The sequence below is a fragment of the Nymphalis io genome, chromosome 2 (assembly GCF_905147045.1).
Source record: "Nymphalis io chromosome 2, ilAglIoxx1.1, whole genome shotgun sequence".
Taxonomy (NCBI): Eukaryota; Metazoa; Arthropoda; class Insecta; order Lepidoptera; family Nymphalidae; genus Nymphalis; species Nymphalis io.
This window is the reverse complement of record NC_065889.1, coordinates 10,728,518-10,745,896: the sequence shown is the minus strand read 5'-3', so window position 1 is coordinate 10,745,896 and position 17,379 is coordinate 10,728,518. Positions and strand designations below refer to the sequence as shown.

At 30.5% G+C, this 17,379-nt stretch overlaps 1 protein-coding gene across 4 annotated transcripts in view; it reads right to left on the bottom strand.

Annotated features, from left to right (window-relative positions):
- Positions 1-17,379, bottom strand: part of LOC126773241 (uncharacterized) — a 58,809-nt gene that overhangs the window by 40,539 nt on the left and 891 nt on the right. For 3 of the 4 annotated variants that reach the window (XM_050494033.1, XM_050494053.1, XM_050494061.1), the window contains exon 2: positions 9,929-10,191. The gene's annotated coding sequence lies outside the window, so the exon portion shown is untranslated. The remainder of the gene's footprint in view (positions 1-9,928; positions 10,192-17,379) is intronic. The other variant, XM_050494043.1, reaches the window with a different exon arrangement.

Here is a 17,379-nt window from a genome sequence, read left to right as displayed (position 1 = left end):
CGATGTTTTTAAAACGTTTCGGTCTCGAAAATATTTGAATGTTGCCATTTCAACAACAAATGGATTATCTGATAATAAGAACATCAATCTAGTTAATCTATACATGGTTGAGTGATATGGGCGTGGTGATGTAGCGGGAAAAGTAGTTAATAGAATGGTTTCACTTTCATCTTACATGCATAACAGATGGGTACAGATAATAAATTTGTTTGAAAAGGTTTTTAATGAAATAAACGTCGAACGTGATGATTTGATAACAGTTACTCGATTTTATATGTTTAACTTATTTTTTGTTTTTCTATAAATATGTAAGTTGAAATTTAATGTTATATCAGTTTCATAATAGAATGTTCATGGATTTTTTCTACACTTACCATTTTTACATTTGTAAACATATAACGTTCTATGAAATCCACAGATTTTAAAAAAATAGTACCTGCAAAAATCAAGTAAATAGGTAAATTTTGGTTAGCTTTCCCTTTTGCGACATAGATATATTATATGTAGTTTTCGAATAGGTTATGTTTGCTATCAAAATTTATTCAAGACTCGCATTGCCTCAGTTGTTTACTTTACACAACATTCAAAGTGGCTAAGTAATTGACGACTATTACATAGGTGATGTCGAAATAAATGCGAAGATCACGAGCTATGAAGAGTTAGTGTTGCCATGTAATATTTTCTAAACTATCACAATTTTTATCGTTGCCATTTTTTACGTCATTAATGATTTTTAATACTTGTGCAAAAATATGACTGGTTTTGTCATTATTTATTGTCAAACATAATTATAGCTGTCAAAAATTTATCACGGAAATGGGCAAAATTAAGCTATAGTTTATATAAACACGAAGGATCGAGGATCATTTTAAAAAAACATCAGAAATGTTTCTTACCGAAACAGCCTGTGAATGTTCCACTGCTGGGCTAAAGGCCTCCTCTCCTCATTTTGAGGAGAAGGCTTGGAGCTTATTCCAACACGCTGCTCCAATGCGAGTTGGTGGAATACACATGTGGCAGAATTTCAGTGAAATTAGACACATGCAGGTTTCCTCACGATGTTTTCCTTCACCGTAAAGCACGAGATGAATTATAATCACAAATTAAGCACATGAAAATTTAGTGGTGCTTGCCCGGGTTTGAACCCACGATCATCGGTTAAGATTCACGCGTTCTTACCACGGGGCCATCTCGGCTTGTTTCTTAATATATGGTTAAATGTATTCATTACTCAAAAGAGTTATTTTATTATTACATTTCACTTACTTAGATAACTTAAACATTCTTCTATTACAAGGCTATTTTACAAGGCGTAAAAAGACAAAACATAATGCATAAAGCAATGAATATGCGAAGACTTAAATCGACTGTGATATACGAAGAATTAAATCTTCAAGACGCTTAAGGCTTCTATTATGGAATATTAGATATAATTATACCAAAATGTCTTCCAAGACATGCCAGATGAAGGTTGCACGGTCATGTTATTTCTTCATCGTGTTATTTATTAAAACGTCAACATGCATGTAACGTTAACGTTTAGGTTAAGTCTTGATGGCTCAGTCACGCCATAATATCACATGTTAACGATAATGACACCATACGTAACCTTTGATTTCATATACTATTATAGAAAACGAACTTAATTAAAAAAAAACCTATTTATTATCTTTCCAGTAGTTTTTAATATATACGGGAATTTTATTAAATGAATATATTTTATTTATTGACATATAGAAGGCAGACTATATAAGGTTTGAGGTGGATCTTTTCAAGTTGGTCGTATTATTTTTGACAATTGATGATGATAATGATGTCTAGCCATTCTCAGGCTATCGTTAACGACTGGTAGACAGCGCAAGCGATATAAGTAGGGCCCAATCATATTGCATTGGGGCAAGCACACAGATGCATTCACTATTTTCAGTTTCACCAATTGGACGGCAGAAAGTTAAGACACAGAAACAACATTTTTACGTGCTCTACTGAAAATTTCTTGAAGAAAAACCCTATAAACTTTTATTGATACGAGTCTGGATTTGACTTTGGATTTGCATATTTACCCTAACCCAGTTTACAAAAGCTACTAGATTAGCGAGGCATTTAATTTGACCATTAATATATATATGCATCATATATAGAGCTCAGTCGACGTTTTCAATATCGCGGAGCACTAAATCCGCAATTTAAAATTTTACGGACCACTAACACACTTTTATTTTATTTTACGGGGTTAATTAAACGCTTTTAAAGTTAAGATGCTTGAGACTTAAGTGTTTTGCAACAAATCAATTTGCATTAAAATACTTTCGTCCTATTTTGCATGTAATAAAAGTAATTAATTGTGCTTTAGTTAGAACTCTATTCAAAAGCTACAATTGGCTGGCAACACGATTCAGAGTACATTAGATGAAGTTTTATATTTAATTGATATTGTAAAATTACGAAACAAAATTGCTTGTATGTCTTAATATTATATCTCCTACCATGCGCCTGAACTCTATCCGGTCTTGTTGTATCCATCGTCCCATCGGATGGCAAGAGTGCACTTGTGTTTGTGCACACACTTGTGCACTGAGGAATGGCCGCCGTTGCCGAAATCGGTTCTTAAGACTGGTGCAAAATTATATATTATTTGGAAGTCCGAAATAGGGTGCAAAATTTCATTTATTTTCAAGATATTTACATGCTTATATATAGGATTATATACAGGGTAAATTACTATTAAACATGTTAAAAATGGTCCTAACCATATTAAATATTTCGTTCTAGCTTGAGTCTCCAGAGCTGGGAAAGCCGTCGTTCCGTATAAGGGTTGTAACCACCGTCCACTTTCTGATGTGCTGGTGTCGGTTCATTTATTACCGTTTACTTTTTGATTTGTCTCAACTTGTTCTACGGCTTTGTTGACTGTAGTTTAACAACGTTATAAATTGAAATGGAAACTGATCTTGTATACAAGAAAAACAAGTCATTTCGTCTAATGATGTGGATTGGATTTTGCATTTTTTTTAAAAAATAAAACACATTGTTTTATAATCTTTTATATGTTTTCATCAGATATTCTACCGCAAAACAGCAATACTTGATATTGTTGTGTTCCGGTTTGAAGGGTGAGTGAGCCAGTGTAATTACAGGCACAAGGGACATAAAATCTTAGTTCCCAAGGTTGGTGGCGCATTGGCTATAAGCGATGGTTGACATTTCTTACAATGCCAATGTCTAAGGGCGTTTGGTGACCACTTACCATCAGGTGGCCCATATGCTTGTCCACCTTCCTATTCTATAAAAAAAATGTATGTTTAGTGATGTACAATTTCATATTTGAGTTTTAATTAATGTAACGTAAGTTACATAGGCATTAAATTTTATACATCATCTTATTTTTTTTTGATAAATAAATCGATATCGAAGAAAGACTTATTAAAATTATCGTCATTTTAAGACGAATATATTTTTATATTCATTAAGATATTGCAAAATAATTTTAAAAACAATAAAAATAATATAATTTACAGTCATATGTATTCGAAATTCAAATCATGACGGATTTTAATGTTAAAATAAATGTTTTTTTAATAACTGTCACGAAAAAATGTCAATTTATTAAATTAAAAAAATAATTTATAATAATAGGTATATTATATAGTACCAAAAAATTTCATTCCTAAAAATATTGTCTGTTCGTTAAAATGATCACAGATTTTACTACTGTTAAACATATTCCATAAACCATAAATGCACTGCTGAGTCCATGGTATCGACGAACAACTCATGTCCTTCGTGCTTGTAATCACATTTTTAGAAATCTTTAATATATAGTTTTTATATATTAACGCGGAAACTGCTTCCAAAGGATTACAATTGCGTAAATAGGGTTAGCCAACTTAGTTTGTGTAAATAATAAGTTCAATTAAATGATTTTCTTAGTGGCTTTCTGATATTTCAAAATTGGACAGATAATTAATTATACGAATACATTGATCGAAATATAAAAGTATATAAAGTAAGTTTTTTTTTATAGAATAGGAAGGCGGACGAGCATATGGCCCATATGCTCGTCCGCCTTCCTATTCTATGTACCTGATGGTACAAACGCCCTTAGACATTGGCATTGTAAGAAATGTCAACCATCGCTTACATAGCCAATGCGCCACCAACCTTGGGAACTAAGATTTTATGTCTCTTGTGCCTGTAATTACACTGGCTCACTCACTAGTGTATATAATGTAGTGGCATTACATTGTCAATGGTGTTAATTCTGTTCACAGCACAATCTCTTAACTAATTTGACAAGATTTGCTATCCTTTTGAACATCATACAAGAGAAAGAGATAGAGTTTATTGTTTCGTTCTGTCAACTAAATCAGTACCAAAAAATACCAATTAAAAATTAAAGAGTAGTTATTATGTAATAGGCATTGGAAAAAGTTATTAAGCATCGTTTCGGTTTTAGTATTTTTAATGTAATCGCTAATTTTTTTACCCCACGAGGTCAACGTCTGCTTGAAGCTTAACTAATCGTTTCAAGCCATGGATGATACTTCGGTGTGAAATATTCGCCATAGTTATTTTGACATCTTTTGAACGAGATCATTATTGTTGAATCTCTTTTTTGAACGATCTCTTTGGCTCGAAATCTTAAAGTCAAAATGTAAACAATAAAACCAACTGTCAAATGTAAAAAAAAATATGAATGTATAATAATCATATGTTTACAGTTTGTAACAAATAGATTACACTGTTTCTCTTTTGACAGTTGGCGTTTGCTGCGAAACTATTTACGTTGTTTAAATTATTTAAGTTTACATTGTAAGTTTTAAGTTTGTTGAATTTTTATAATTTTTTTTTATAAAAAGTTTATTTAACTAAGTTAGAACTTTAAGTTCCGATAATAACAGCTCATCATAAGTCTACATTTATAAACATATTAAAACCATGCGCCGTTTATTATAAATAATTGAAGTAATAACTTGAATTATATGCATTATATTGCATATAATGGGAATAACAAGTATTTAATAAAAGTATTATTATTAAATCATAAAATCGCAGTATGCTAATGATAGTCACGGATTCACTCACACATGTAATTACGATATTCACACAAATATAAATTAAAGGTTAAATTATGTAAGTGATGTTTTATATTAAATAATAATTGACGTAAGATGCAGTGACGCAGAAAAATGCAAGGTGACTGCAGTGAAAGTTGCGAGTTATGTAAAGGAGAACAGGTACAGTACTGGGTCGCGGAGCTTTCCACTCGTGTCGGATAATCCTAGTCCGCATTACGTTGTAACCAATAAGATTTCAGTATTGTTGTATGCACTATGCAGTGCAGTCTTACAAATAATTACCTCTTTTTGATATTAAAGTTTAGGCAGTAGTGGACACCTGCTTTATATAAGTATATGTAATATGAAATATTTGAAGTTTTTTTCTGGACCGCGATCAATGCCCCAGACATAGCCATAAATTCTGTTGCATAACAAGTTTTTTTTTAAAGGAATCCAGTTAAGCAGCCACACCCTGTACTTTCCCTTCAAGAAGTGACGACGGGGGACTTGCATTAATATCGTATAATCACAACGTTTGAACCAACAAAGTACATACATTATATAATTGGCTTTTAAGCTGGCCTTTAATAAATTTAACTATATTGAATAATTAAAGAATTCACCCCAGATTCAATTATTTCCCAGAATAAATATATAAAATTGAATATATAATTGTAGTTATAATTACAAGGCTATAAGCGTTTTGAGTACAATGTCATAGGACAGTCTGTTGATCAGCGCGTGTTTTTTATAATTTTTTATATTAGTTTTTATTTTTACCGGTGGTAGGGTTTTTTTGGCGAGTATCGCTAACTCACGTTGTGTTGTATTACTCTTTTTTTTTTCGGTTTGTCTAGTACTGTTGGCCTTACTGGCCTCTACAGCGTCACCGGGCGGGATGGACTCAGCCGGATGTTGGGAGCCACACAGGGCTCAAGAGAGACGGGCGTCCTAAGGGTGCCTCCTGTGAGGCCGGACCTCGGCTTAGGACGCCGTTGAGATCGGGAGGGAGTATTACTCTTGGAGTATTGAGTGAGGTATTAGCTGATTAAGCTATTGAGTAAGCTTGGAATATTGATTACAACTACAAGTACGAAGGACCACCTTAGATTCGTAACATTAGAATTATTTTATAATATACAAATTGGTGTGTGACAAAAAAAATTGTTGAGTACTTGACATCCTTACTAATGTTATAAATGCGAAAGTGAGTTTTGTTTGTTTTTTACGTTTTTACGTCTAAACTACTAAGTCGATCATGATGAAATTTTGCATACACATTATTAGAGGTACAAAAAAGCACTTAGGGAACCTAACACCTCTCCCTGTCATAATCGGACGAAGCCGCGGGCAATAATTAGTGTCTAATAAAATTTAGTAATACATGAAAAAATTCGAAAGCTGTTCGAAAAAGTGAAAAGTCAAGTTGACCAAATATTGGCATACGCTCAATAGCAATGTCACAAGAACATAAGTTTTCTAACTTTATGTGCTTAAATATTGCGCTGACATTGCCAAATTATGAACAAACCTGGTAATGGAATTCGTTGTGTCATGTATTTTATCTTCTAATTAGGTACAAAAATAATAAACTTAATATCTTATGTAATTATCCGACTCGTTTATTAATGTAAATTCTTATAAATTGCGTTTAATTCAATTGCATATTTTTTACGACAATTGCTTAATATTAATTAATACATAATGTGGCGTTATTTGATTTATTTTGAATCATTCCAGCTCCAAATATTCTCTGTTCAAACTGGGGTTGACCGAAAGAGCCCTTTGAGATTTGTCTACCTTTGCATAATTTATTTTGTTGAGTATTTGTGCAAATAAAAAAATGAAGTTGGGAAACAAAATGAACTAATACTCGCATAGTTTTTCATATACAATCAAGAAATTTATAGATACGTCAAAAAAAAGGATAGTACGAAAACTACTAATAAATGAGGAGACGTTTTCTTCATGTATAATTGAAAACAATACTAAGCCAATAAACGTAAAACTTATACAAAAAGATGCGTGTCGGAGAATGTATATGAAAATATTATATATAAGTAGCTGAAGTTAGCAGTTCCACCCGCTTTAAATTTAGACTTTTAACGTGACAAGCGTGAATTTCATGCTCTTGTTTAATATCAAAGAAGTGGACAGATCGAAGGTAATTACATAATAACTTCTAGGCCCATGTTATTACAATGTAAAAAATGTCGCGTAACATGTAACCTGCGGCGCATGACAAATTATATAGGAATGATTTTCCTATGCAAGCCGCGTGACAGTAAAATTGCTTTTACGTTTGACCTTGACAACGATCAAAGGTCATTTAGGAATATATTACACAAAAAATAGATAAATATATGTACACTAATATTATTAACGTAAGCGACTCTGTCTGTTATGCTTTTACGGCTATACCCCTGGACTGATTTGAATTGGCGGTTGGCTGCCTATATCTTAGGTTGAGTTTAACTAATATTATACACTGGGGCCAAATTTCATTGTATGCTGTTGATAAGTAGCACCTGCATGCACCTGCTTACGTTGGGTTTCTGGGTAACAGAATCGAATCGGTTTTTTGCCATCAAATAATAATGATTTCTGCTGTGAAGGGCATGCCAGATAATTACAAGCTTGAGGAACGCAAGCATGAAAATATTATGACAATATGTATGTATACTATAAATATATAATTTGTATATGTCATGTATGGGAATCAACGATGATTTCTCATCTCCCGATCAACAATACCTATAAATAAAAAGTGATTCGTAACAAATAACTATGATCCATAAGCAATATGCCTAGTCGCCATAATTTGGTTACGTTGATTAAAACAAAATGGTACATAGGCAGTAGACGAAATATCTGCCAATTTTCATAAAAAAATATTTTTTTTTTTATTAATGGTATATCATAAAACTATTATTAAATTATAATATACAAAAAAATCGTTACGGATGATTTTGCGACTGAATTTATCCAAGAATGATTCTCCTGTCCTTGGCCTTGATGATTGTATACAAGGGCAAAATAGCAACGTCGACCGGAACGGTCGTTTCATCTTAATGTAACGACATTGATGTTATGAATCCAGTTTGATTTCCTAAAGTAATAAAACTAAATAAAATTTATATTTAAAAGATTTTTTTATAAGTAACTTGCAAAGATAACAAATAAAAAAAATGTGATATTTGAGCATTAGTAAATTATACAAAGTGATTACATAAATCAAAGTCCGTAAAAAGCAAATTGTTCAATATGACCTTCACAATAACGTGGTAGGAACATTTGCCAGCAATGACCGGAACATCCACATCATGATGATGAGATCCCAAAGTTAATCATCAATAACCAACTTTATACCTAAATAATACCTACCAGGTATTATTGCCATTAGTATAGTGTCATGTATAATAAAGTTTTGATCATATATATGTATATAATTAAATCACTCTTCTGTCATATAAAATATATTAGATTATATACTTATGATTGCAAGATCTTGCAAGACATTCTTCACTTATAAGAACCCTTTGTACTTGCCTTGTAGTTGACGATTATTATATTCATTTATTATATATTGGAATGTAACCGTTATTATAGTTTACTTCCTATATCAGTAATATTCAACATATTCGTATCTGTTGACATTGATCGAAACAATGAGTTTGCAATATGTCTTAGTTTTAATGAATTGTTTCGCTGACATTTAATATAGGTTGTATTATATGAAAAATGCTTTGTGTTATTTTCTAAATGAGCATTACATCCGGTCCTACGTGTATTCTTTTTATTAGTTTATTTTCTTATAAGAACTTACGTTAAACGATAATGATTGAGGATAGCCTTAGTATAGGATTATAATTCATCTCTAAATATAGAAGGTTGTGCAGACAGCTCCGTTATAAGTTTTAAAACCTTGTTTTAAAAAAAATTGTATTTTGTCTTTTTTCTTCTCGTACTTTTCCGATCTATACGTCCATTTAATATTCTTTTAATATTCACTTCATATTTCATTTTATTATAGAAACAAACAGCTTATCATTTTCAAGGGTATACAACTTCTAAAGGCTCAGCTTTTTTAAGTTTCATACTTATATTAGTGTTGCCATAACAAACACATAGATTTAGTTCATTATTTATAAAAATATTATAATAAGCTGCTTACAATTATTTGTCATATAATTATGTATAATGTATAGATTATACATATTCTATTACACAATCACTTGAAATTTTAAACTACGCTCGAATGTACTCTGTAGTTTCCGCATCACATGATATTTTGTTAAGTTTTTCGTTCTGCTTTATAGTTACAGTTTGGCAACTTCAGACGTGCATTTATGTTGTCAATGAATGATTCATTATATAAAGAAATATAATATAAAACGGGAGCTTTAATTTATGTCATCCACTATTGACAAATAAATCCATTATTTTAGAGATTATTATGTTATAAGACATTAACTCGTTCTTTCGGATACAGATTAAAAAATACCACATGTCAAAAGAGGAAAGTTAATTCTACTTTACAGAAATAATCCTTATATGCCTACTTTTAATCGTTAAATGGCTTACTTACTTACATTTGTAAGCTATTACTGTGATTTTTTAAGAACGTCATGGACACTTGTCTCTTGCATTCGTTTTAATTTATTTTATGACAATTTCATCATCGTTACAAATGTATCGTAATAAACTTTTTGATTTATGAGATATGTAACGAATGTTTTATTCAACGAAGCACGTTATTTTAATCTGTTATTATATTATATTACCTATGCATTTATATAGCATTATATATGCTTATATTTATTAATTTATTTAGTGTTATAGAATAAATAATAAAAGATGATTCTTACCAAGAATAAGACGGTCAAGTGTTGAGCGCTGCCCAATAATAAACACTTCACTGCACACTTAGTCAATGTCACTTAGTTTCTTGCAAAGTACACTACGCGTTTTATTTCCCAATTCTAATAACCGCTGTAGCACATTTTGTAATTAAAAACTCGATTAATTATTCGTTTAACAGTTAATCGATTAATTTATGTCAATCGATCGTTCGAAATGTTCGTTGCACATCACAGGTCACGCTCACTGACACTGATGGCACTTTTACTGACTGAAATAAAAAAATAAAAAAAATTAATATTCGATAAATAATAATAAACAGTTTGCAATAATTGTAATCGGAAACAACATGTATTCATCGGTTCTAATCCTAATCGAATGTAATCACGATCGTAATTAGTTAGATACGAATACTAATATGTAATACGTCTAATAAATAACACTAGTAAATATAAAATGTTGCCAACAAATTGGTATAGGAGTCATTGAAGCTGGTTTCTAAATAAAGTACTATATTTGAAACCCGTTTGAACGTGGATATATATATTTTCCTGGTTATCTATATATATATATATATATTTTCCAGATCTAGTTATATTGATAAAAAATACAATAGTTTCTTTTGCTTCGAAAAATCTAAATTCGAAACTACAACCAATGTGACCTTATGCGCAATATAACAGTCGTGATCAGCTACTTTTTTTCAATAGATTAGCGTACTGTGATCACATCACACGATCAACAAAAAACTGTCAACAGATTGTGCACACGAGTTAAGTATATTGACACACACATACTATTTAATTTGAATAGTTATTCAAATCATACACTTTAAAAATCTTTTCGATGTGTGCACTTATGTCTTATTTAATATGTCGAACGTAACTAAATAATAATTTTAATATAATTTTACATCGTAAGTGATTGTGTTTTTTAAATAAATATTTTTAATCTATGTCTAACTGTTTTACATTAAAATTGTTTGTAAGGAAAACGCACGTTGTTAATATTAATTTGTTATTCATAACTGAGATACTCCGCGTGGTAACCAGTAATATGCCTAATATTAAATTTATGTTCGGACATCTGAATCATTTTTATTCATATATTCTATATATATTAAAAGTTTAATTTATCTTCAAGTCATTGAATGAAATAATTTAAGTATTAACTATTATCTTGTGTTTTCTTCATTAGTTTTATTATCTACGTGAGAACTTTGAAGAATTGATTATGAAGTTCTTACAGCGCGCCTTTGAGCATCGTTAAAGTTTAGCAATAAGCATTAAATAATAAAAAGTACTAATAGCATTATTTACCTAACCATTAACTGTCATTCCAAATCCAATTTTATTACGTCATCTTTGACCGCAATAAAAGTAACACATACGGTCTTACTTACAAATGTTTTTTTTTTTTGCGGGGGATCAGTTAAACGATGATGTGTCTTCTTCTTTCGAATGTCAAATCAATAATGACAGAAAGAGTGAAAGAGTGTTTAACTAAACAGCCACTAGGCAACGTTTATAAGTGAGGATGTAAATGTTTAATTAAGATTTAGCATTTATTATATTACTACGAAATTGGTTCAAGATCACGCGAATTACGCAATGAGAAATAATAACCGATATAAAGCGAATTTAAAATATTATTAGTGTTGTATGACATGTTTTAACGAAATTTCAATACCGGTTGTTACATAAAGCTATCTGATTTATGCATATTTATGTCAGATTAATCAAAATCGAAACTTGTTTATCGACCACGTAGTATGTTCTAATGAGCTACTTTTTTACGAATCTTGTTATGTCCTTATATCTAGCATATTTATATACTAATCGCAACCGTCGCTAGCTGCAGTGCTATTTGTAAAAACTCACTTCATTACTCACCCGTGAAATGTTGACAACCGACTTATGGTGATATACTATTTTGATGAATGTATTTCTTGAAATATTATGATTATTATAGTCAGTGTTGGATATCATTTTTTGACATTTCACACCGCTTTCAGCGGTGAGTTTCGATCTATTTGCCTTTATTAAAGTTTTTAGTTTTATTTCATGTTTTAGATTAAAAATTATGTTCGAACGGTCATTTTCCAATATTTTTTTATTATAGGTTGTTAAATTATCATATTTAATAATTAGATCATTAACTTTATTAATGATTTAACGTTCAAAGAAGTAACATTCCGAACCGGTGATGACAGTACAATTAATGTAATCTTATAAAATCTTAAAAGGTGCTGTGAGAGTCTGCTTGCTTTTTTTTGACATTTGACATTTTTAAATCAAATCCAGTTTACATCAACTACGTTTTATATTATACCGAGAACGCGGACTTAATTTGAAATTTCAATTACGAATGAAATTTAGCCACAAAAGTCTACGTAATTATACAAAATCAAAGTTAACCACATGTGTGTATACGTAACAAGACAAATTGATTTGTAAATGTCAATTTCACACTGACCTCAAAGAATCGAACTGGTGCTGTCGTACCACCTGACATAGGTTATGTAATAAACGAAAATTCACTTTCCATAGCTTCTGTATGTATAGTTTTAAAAAAAAGATGCGTATTTTTTTAAATTATATTTGTGATCTAGGTATTGTTACTTAAATCCAAAAACGAATGAAACAATTTAAATGATATTTTATATCTTTTGCCTATAATGATGATATTTTTTTCATATTACACAATTAAAAAAAAATTTATATTGTAAACGTATGACTTAATAATATCATAGTTTTTTTGATACTTGATGTGAAGTGCTGAGAATGTTTCGTGATCCTGTTGATCACGCTTCGATCATAGGAAAAACCAAGTCTCAAGACTATAAGTTGTAATCTATAGTCATTTGTAAGACGCAAAACGAAACGTATGTGCTGTGTGTTGTGACAGTCATCAACATGCAAACAAGTGGTCGAGATGCGCAGCGTATGTATGTATTCAATACTTAATCGAGTTCTTTACGATTTGACCAGTGTCCTATGAATGCTTATGTAACGACAACACGTGTTTAAACTATGAATTGATTATAAATCAATCTTTATATTTGAAGAGTTCTATGTATTACAAATTAATCCAACATGGAATCTATATGACATTAAATATCAAATTTCGTCATGGTCGGCGGTCGAGTTTGTAATCTGACATTTTTTATTCTTTTTGTTAATATATCCACAAATGATTTGTAAGGTTTGAAATTATCTCATTTTTGAGTGTATGTTTTATTTCTTTAATTGAATTAATATTTTAATTGTTTCTATAAGCAGACCTAATTAATAACGAACATAGCTCGAATTTTATTGAAAACGTAATACTGGGTGTTTTATTCAATTTGTTTTTTTTCTCATATTCAAAATTCATAAGCATTCAGTTGACCAATCAATCATTAGCGAAGTTAATAGTGCTTGCAGAAGTGAGCGTTGTTCGAATTAGCCTGCGAAAGTAAGCGGCGCGGACCGGTCGCGCGAAGGACAACGAGCGGGCGCTTTTGTCTAACGCTAGTCCGTAAGAAGGAGGCGGAAGCGGTTTAAAAAAAAAAAAACACTATTGTTACTCACTGTTCCGGTTTCGATTACATAATTTAGTAAGGAATGCTCGAAATATTTTTTCTAGATTACGAATTTTAGCGGGCGCGACTGTAAGTTATTTGTAAGTGCACACCCCTGATGTTTGTCCTTCGTAATTAGTATAGGTTGCCTGGAAGAGATCACTGTAAAGTGATAAGGCCGCCTTTGCATGTATTTTTGTATATTGCGTGCAATAAAGACTAAATAAATAAATAAGTGAAACCATAACAGTTAGAAATAATAAATTCTACTAATTTATAACAAATTCTATTCCGCTCCACCTTCGACCGAACCGCAACTGAATCATTTTGTTTTTAGAATAGAAAAACTGCTAAATGGCAATGTATTATGTTTCGATTGATTATCATCAAATACTTCAGGTCGCCCAGATTTGATTGCGCTACTTGTAAATATATTACAATTTACGCCTCTCATGTTATTTGTCCAGTTATGTAATGTATAGGTGTTTATCATTTCCAAGTCCATGACTTAGACCAAGACTGAAGGTGCAGAATGCCGCGGCAAAAACGCATACTGCACCACTCCTACCAGCCAAACATGCGTATTCCCCGTCCTGCTCTAACATTGCAAAGATTTATATTAATATCCTCTTCCCACAACGAAAGTTTCCATTAAACAAATGTATTTGCAATGTTAGTAAATAAATGTTTTTAGAACGTAGCGACCTCTTTCTCTGTAAATGACAAAATTAATCGAATGTCGTATAATTAAGGAGGTATTTAAACTTTTTACAGTTTAATTTGTTCTTTAAAGGCACAAATAGTTGAGCCAAACTAATATAGAAACGATTTACGAATTGTTTACTCTATGAATAGCATAATATTGTCTACTGCCTTGGTGACTGTGAGTGTATCAGACTGACTTTTTGTTTTATCGATACAGGAAATTCCTTTTGAGGGTGACGCATGATGTTGTAACTAATCGGCATCCATCTATTTTCGGCCATTCCTATGAACACCATTAAAAATAAATTATAGTTAATAGGTTTCATTCTTAAGCTTAGTTCATTTTTTTACAATTACTTAAAGATCTAAAAAAACCGTTTTCGCTTGTCATTTATTTTTGAAATCGATATAAAATTAATCGATTCGGTTTATCGATTTGTAATCAGTTAGCTTTTTGTGAAATATTTTTTTGAAGCACGCAATCGACATTTTTTGGTGAAATAATGAGTATTTGTCGAGTCATTTTAGGAAGAAGAGCTTATTATTGTATAAGGTTTTTTTATGTAATATTACAGTAAAGTAAGGCTCCTTTTTGAGGAGAAGGTTAGTAGCTTATTCCAGCGTATATGTGACCGTTGTGCATCAAAACATACAGGTTTCATCCAAGCACGAGATGAATTATAAACGCAAATATTAAAATTGGCATTTTAAAGTTTCATAATGGTCTTGCCAACTTCACATATATAATACTATGTTAATGTTTATTTTATCCCAATTCGGCCCCAAAATTCACACAAGGTCAAAAGTAGCTTGAACTCTAAACCAGTTCTTATTTTTATGGGAAATCTTGCTTTGACACAGAGCGAATAATATAATATATATATGTTATAACAATGGAAGAAAAAAAAAACGGTTTTGGTTTGCATGTTACGGTGGACGCGGGAATGGGCTCTCCAATTGTTTAAAATTTTTTTCCGTGATATTTTTTTTGATTGAATTGTAAATTGTGTTGTATTGTTGTTAATAGTTTCAAGAAAGTTTATTTTTTTTAATTAGGTTTTTTTAAAGATATTTCGGCTCTGTTATATACTGTCAATTGTCATACTGTCACTAGTAGATGTTTAGCTGCTTTCGCAAAACATTATGTTGTCGAATTTAAACTGGAATAGTAGCTCGTAATAGTAATGTACCACAGCTGGGAAATGCCTTCTCTTTTATTAATTAAAACAACTTTAAGAAGAAGGTTTAATACATTAAAACAGATTCCACCATGATGTTAGTGTCTTCAGACCGCTTACTTCGATAAAATTAATATATTTCATAGTATTTCTACTTATTTTCATAATATTTATAATTACAATTGTATGATACTAGTTAAAAATATTTTGAACTCTAATATTATATTTATTTATACAATTGGAAATTTTATCAAAATAATTAATTAATCGAAATGTTTATCTGTATATTGCAATAATTACTTATTTTAAAACACAGATTATAAATTTATTTTTATATTTATGGATTATAAAAAAAATTACAGAAACTTTATCGCCAGGTTTATTCGCAATATTTTTTGTTATCTTTCTTTATGTATTATCCGTATAAGATATATACAATAAGAATAAGTGAAGTATATAGTAATGGACATAAATAAGGTTGTTTATATTATTAAATAATCACGTAAACGCGATGTCACGTAAGAGTTCTTGTAAGACCGTGCTGATAGGTCACGTTATATTCGAGTCATAATCAAAAAGCAAATTAATCGATGTTACGAAATTGTCTTAACTTTTATATGATTATAAAAAAGTACATTATAAAGTTACATAACGAGCTCGAGGAATGAGTTTTTCTTACGATAAAATAATATAATAATCACATATTAATAACAATGCTTCCTAATTTCTGATGTGAACGGCCAAGTTAGTGTGGAGTGTGGACAGTCTTTTGACCTTTTGGCCTCCGGTTAATAATAATCAATATATATCAAATAATTTTGTGCCTGTAGGCTCCGCAGGTGGGTTGTCCGTGGCTTTGGTGTATTCTATTACTGAGTTTGATAGTTTTTTTTTTAATGTGTTTTCATGTTTTTATTTTTGGGCAGTATTACAATTAAAGTTTATGGATTGTATTTTTTATCAATCAATATTTAAACGAGGTATCTTTAGCTCGAGAGTAATCGATCTTATTTTATGGGCAAGTGCGTTTCATCCTTTATCGCATAAACATTAACCATCAGTGTGATTGTGGTTAAACGCAAAACCCAAAATAAAAAGGTTTTTTATGTTATTTTTATTTTAGTACGAGTGACAATTATAAGGATTGATAATTTTTATTAGCAATCACAACCGGTGGTATATTCCCATTACGTAAGTACTGTGTTAAAGTTAACTTAAATAAACTATCATTTAATTCAATTTTATTGTACATACATTTTTTTTAATATATAGGCTGACCGGCAAATGACATTTGTGATTGTAGTGACACTGGTTCACTCACACTTCCAACCAGAATACCACAATGCTAAGTATTACTCTTTGGTGGTAAATGCGTTATATATATGGGTGATACCCATCTGGGTATTGGTATAAATAATATAATTAATATAATTATTAAAATGTTATTATAAACATAACGAAAAAACGCGAATTTTGAAACAACGTACACAACACGTTCTATAAAATACATTATTGTGTAAGTTTAGTTAAATTATTTTAAATTACATTGAATTTAACGTTTGCAATAGTTACATATGTATATCAAGAAACGGATTGAATGGTCACGAAGTACTTTTATTATTTTTAAGGGCGAGATTTAGTACAAAATATTGCGTATTCTATAGAAGTGTAGAACATGGAGATATAGTAATAAATAATGATATATTATGTCATGTAGGTGCTTCCTAGAACGCCATACTATATATTATATCGAAAAATTTAGATATTATTTAAGTTATTTCAAAACTATATTTCGAAACTCGTTCATAATCATTTATTCCGTAGCATTATTGTTTAAAATAAAAAAAAATACAGATTATAAATTAATTTAACACAACGTAATAAAATCCTTGAAGTTTCAAAACGATAATAACAATTTATGTTTTAATTTTAGTGTAATTTTTATTTTAAGCAACAATTTATATAAAATTTATATCAATAATTGCAAAATGTATTAACTGTCAATGTAAATGAT